General features: G+C 63.4%; 1 non-coding gene across 1 annotated transcript; it reads left to right on the forward strand.

Annotated features, from left to right (window-relative positions):
- Nucleotides 1-1,044: 1,044 nt before the first annotated feature.
- On the forward strand, nucleotides 1,045-1,176 carry LOC122905791. The gene has a single exon (XR_006384464.1). It is a non-coding gene; the product is annotated as a small nucleolar RNA SNORA9 (small nucleolar RNA).
- The last annotated feature ends 3,568 nt before the right edge of the window (nucleotides 1,177-4,744 follow it).

The raw sequence follows: 4,744 nt of genomic DNA on the forward strand, positions 1-4,744 counted from the left end.
CCCTCCTCGGCGGGTGGGGGTGGGGAGTGGGGATCGAGTTAAGACCCAAATCTCCTCCCGACCCAGAGGACCTCTCCACAGAGGCAGAAGAGAAGATACTTTCATTAAACCAGAAAGTGGCGCGCATCCCGGGCAACCCGCTGAAGAGATGCGAGGGCAGAGCGCGACCTCGCCGTCCTGCGTGGCTCGGCGGACCCAGCCCCACGGCGGGCGGGGGACCCTTAAGCCGTCGGGACACCGGGCGCCAGCGGGGCCTCCCGGGACGCGCACTGGTCCTCAGAGGGCAGTGCGGCGGCGGCCCGGGCGACGTGCGCCCCGATTTGAACCCGGAGGACGCGGCATCCCGCTCTCAACCCGGGCCCGCCACAGCCTTTAAAGGACTTCCGCCCGCGGCCGTACCCGCGCCCCGCGCCCCGCCTGACGTCACTGCTTCCGGCTTCCGGCGGCTGCGCGACGACGCTGCGCGCGGGTGTACGAGCCGGCGCCATGTGTCTCCAGCAGCGGCCAACTTCGGTGGGGCGCGGACATCCGAGGACATCCGAGGGCCGGTGTATTTAGGCGGCCCACGCTCCCGACTGAAGCCGGATGAGGTCCGGCCGGGGTGCGGGCCGCGGCCGGCCGCCGGCCGAATCTCCGAGGGGATGGGGTCGCGCGGCTGCCGAGCGCGGCGTGGGCGGACCGCCTGTCCCCTCTCGCGAGGGTGCCCGGCCCCCGGCTGTCGCGGGAGGCCCTTGAACCCGCCCGGCCTGCGGCTGCAGAGTGCAATTGGAGCGGCGGCCTCCACGCCGAGAGGACTGCGGGGAGAGGCCGCTCTGGGTAATGCTGGGCGTGCGGGTGCCCCGTGGGCTTGCGATTTGAGGGGTTTCTGTCCCAGGGTGTCCGGGTCGCCGGAGCCCCGCGGAAGGCCGCTGCTCCCGTCCGGTCCTCTTGCTAACGCTCCCCGACCGGGGGTCCCGTCCCGCACTGCCCCAGCCAGCAAGCGGGCGTCCGGCCCGCGCGCCCTCCGCCACCCCCCGAAGGAGCGCGCAGAACCCGGATCCTGCGCCGCAAGCCTCCAGCGTGCTTGGGTCTGCGGTGGCCCTGTGCATTCCTGCAGCGCTTGCCAGAGCATCCTGAAACGGTTTGAGGCCTTGCCCTGCTCCGTCCAGAGCAAGGTTATAGAAATTTCAGACAGGCGCGCGTCCGGGCCGGGCCTCCTGCCGCGTGCAGTCGCAGGAAGCTGCGTCGGTGGTTGAGTTCGGTTTCTTGCAGGGCTGCGGCGGGGGGTCCTCCGGAGAGGGAGCGAGCACCCCTGCCGAGTCCACTCTTCAACCTTCATTTTCCGCCCAGCTCAGACCTTTGAGCATCACCGTGAGGTGGTCTCGGGTCCAGTGCAGAACAGGGGCCCAGGGTCGCCCTGCCGGCCGCCCCAGACCACCTTCCCCAATGCCAGCCCCGGAGGGAGCCGGGCATCGGAAGGGGGTGGGAAGCGTAGGTGGCGGGAGATTCCCTTGGGAATCTGCCTGGGTGGGAGCGAGTGTTACCCGTGGGGAATGGGCCAGGACACTCCTGGCAGGGCGGAGAAGCTCAGGGGCTCTTCTGGGTGGCGGGTCACACCACATCTCCCTCAGACATGGAGGCTTCTGGCAAACGTGCGGTCTGCCTCTCCCGTCCAGGTGCAGACACTGAACACCGCAGCCTGCCGGCGGCACTGGGAAGCTGCTCCGTGAGGCTCCTGGGTCTGTGGTCCTGGGAGCAGGGCACTGGCTGAACCCCAGCCCTCTTCTCAAGGATGCTGGAGCAGCGGGTGGACCAGGTAGTGCCTCCCTCCAGAGCTCTCTGCTGGGAGAGGTCTGGCCTGCTTGTCCCCCGCGGCCACCACGTGTGCTGGCTGCCCCCTGGCTCCCCTGTGTTGCCCCGTGGGAAGAATCGGCTGTCTTTGTGTCTAATCAGTGAGACTCATGTGTCCTGCCAGCATCACTGCAACTGGGGGGCTACCTTGCTAGCCGGGGGGCAGAGGGCCAGGGGCGATGTCAGACCCACCACTGCTTCTGACTGGCAGCTCCCCCACCCCAGCAGGCTCTGCTCTGGGTTCCTATCCCAGCACAGGACACGTGGTGTCTGCTCTTCCCCACTGCTCCAGCGGCCGGAGTGCCCAGGTCGCAGCGGAGAGGGCCAGGAGGTGGCCTGGTCCGTGTCGGCGGGGCTGATCTGGGATCCGCGGCAGTAAGTATGCTCCGGATGCCTGTGTCCGTTCATTTCCACGAGCCCGTCCCATCTCCTGAGTCAGGCGATTGAGGCCCAGAAGGGTTCACTGGCTTCAAGCTCACGGCACTGGTTTTGGCCAGCGGTGGTCTTGTATCTGGGCTCCTGCAGCCGCGGTTCTGTGGTGCAGCCAACCTGCCGCCGTTTCCCGGGGACCCTGCTGGGTCAGTGGGGTATTGGCCTGGGAAGGTCAGGCTGTTGCCATGTGCCATCACAGAGACCTCCGCCCACTCTGGGGTCAGGAGGGGTTCCGGGTTCAGTCCCCTTCCGCCTCTCAGTGCAACCAGCATTTAGTCCTGGCTGTGTGCTCAGGTCACTCGTGTTCATAGCCGGCCTCCACACTGTCCGCACGTGCAGCTGCCTCATGCCTGAGGAAGTGGACCCTGGAGTGTGGCCTGCGCATGGACGTGCCCCACAGGGTCGCTCGTGCACCCATCTCTCTAAGCAGGTATGTTCCTCTCTGGCTCCCGTGCAGGGAGGTGAGGGGGCGTTTCTGCGTCAGGCCCAGGCTGGGGAGTGGGCGGCTCGGGGCCTGGTGTGCACATCTGACGGACGTTTCTCTGCCCCCAGGTTTGGATGCCGCACTGTCCGGTTCCAAAACGAAGATCCTTGCTGTGCATCGGGGCCCGGGCCCCTCTGACCTCTTGTGTTCGGCAGAGGGGCGGTTAATAAAGCCTCCTCAGTGGGTGATGCGGCTGGCTTGTGTCCTTTCCATGTTCTCGATACAAGGAGCGGGCACCCTGCCCATAAAGGGAGTGGCAGCCAGACTCCTTCTGCCCAGTCTTCGCGAAGTGCTGAGTGGGTGATAGGCTACCGGCACCTGCCACTGGGCACTTGCCCTGGGGATCCTGGATGGGTTCTGCTGTCTTGGCAGGCTCGTTTGCCTCTTGTCCTTGGCCCCAGTGTGGGTTGGACCTGGGAGCGAGGCTCATCTCGGCCGTGGGCACGCACACATGTGCAGGCTGTGTGGGAGTGACGCATGCACACGGTTGGCGTCGTTTGAGAAGTAACACGTCCACACGTAGCTGGACACTTCTACATTTGGTGTATTCCTGATGTCCTGGCACCCCGGACACACATACACCTGGTTGATGGGAAGAGGGGGAGGTGGCCTCCACGGTGCCCTGGTGGGGCCCTTCCATGCAGCAGCCTGTGGTTCCACATGTCCTGAGATGCAGTGGACCTGCGTCTTCAGGGAGCCGGGGAACTGGAGGGAGCTCAGCATCTCCAGCAAACCAGAGGCATCAGCAGGGGCCAGGGTGGGGTCCCCGGCAGTCCCCTGCCCTCCTCAGTCCCCCAGCAGAGATCCTCCCAAGGGGTTTGTCCCAAGAGGACAGGAGACAGGAAGAGGAGACATGCCGTGTCGCCCCAGCCTCCGGGCAAAGGCATGGGCCATGGATCCTAAGCGCGCAGACTGCATTTAGGGTCCAGATCACAGGGTGGCCGTGCCTTAAGCCAAGCTCCACCCAGGGGCCAAATCCCCAACCTCAGGAGGTCTGGATGTTTCTACCCGGGAAAACCCAGAAGCCATCCAGTGCTGTGCAAACTGTATCAAGCTGAGGTTTCACTGCACAGGCGGAGTTGTTCCTCTCCATTGAAGCTGGGAGGTTGGGGAAGTAAAACCCCGGGACAAGATGCTCTGAAGTGCTGGTGTGGAAAAGCCCTTCAAAAGCACCAGCCGCAGAGGGGATTCCCAGAGCTGGGATGATGACTGGACCTTGGGAACCGCCCCCAGAAGATGGGGTGCAAGCCCAGACCATCAGGCTTTGGAGTAAGCACATCCTTGTCTTACAGTGTGTATCCGTCCTAATGAAACTTAAGGGTAGAAAACTCGTGTGTGTCCATGTTTTTGAGTTTTAAGAAGTGAGCTCATTGGAAAACAATCATGGGGCACCTGGGTGGCTCAATGGGTTAAGCCTCTGCCTTCGGCTCAGGTCATGATCCCAGGGGGATCGAACCCTCCGCATTGGGCTCTGCTCAGCGGGGAGCCTGCTTCCCTTCCTCTCTCTCTGCCTGCCTCTCTGCCTACTTGTGATCTCTGTCAAATAAATAAATAAAATCTTTAAAAAAAAGGAAGACAATCACTATGCTGGCTCTTGAATGCGGGTTCCCCAAAGCATGTGGATGACTCACTTTTGCCAAATACTCTGGCCTCCCCAGGGGTGTTGAGAGAGAAGTGCCCGCTTGGAGGGTGCATGGGGTCAAGGAGGCTGTCTGGGGACAAATCTGAGCCAGCCAGTCTGTATCTTCTAATGGGGCTGTGAGAGCCCAGTGGGACAGGTGGGGGGACGTCAGGGGCGGCCTTCTGGGTGACATCCAGAGGTCTGGGGCTGCAGCCAACTACGAATCTGTCTGCGGAACCAGACCGCCAGCCCTGCGGTTCAGTGTGACAGTGATGGGAGGGTGGTTTTGTCATTTACATCCTGGTATGGTCTTGCACACGTTGAAGTTACCCGAGGCCCCGCCCCAAAGGCCCACTTTTTATCAGATACAAGGTAGC

This window comes from Neovison vison, chromosome 4 (assembly GCF_020171115.1).
Source record: "Neovison vison isolate M4711 chromosome 4, ASM_NN_V1, whole genome shotgun sequence".
Lineage (NCBI taxonomy): Eukaryota > Metazoa > Chordata > Mammalia > Carnivora > Mustelidae > Neogale > Neogale vison.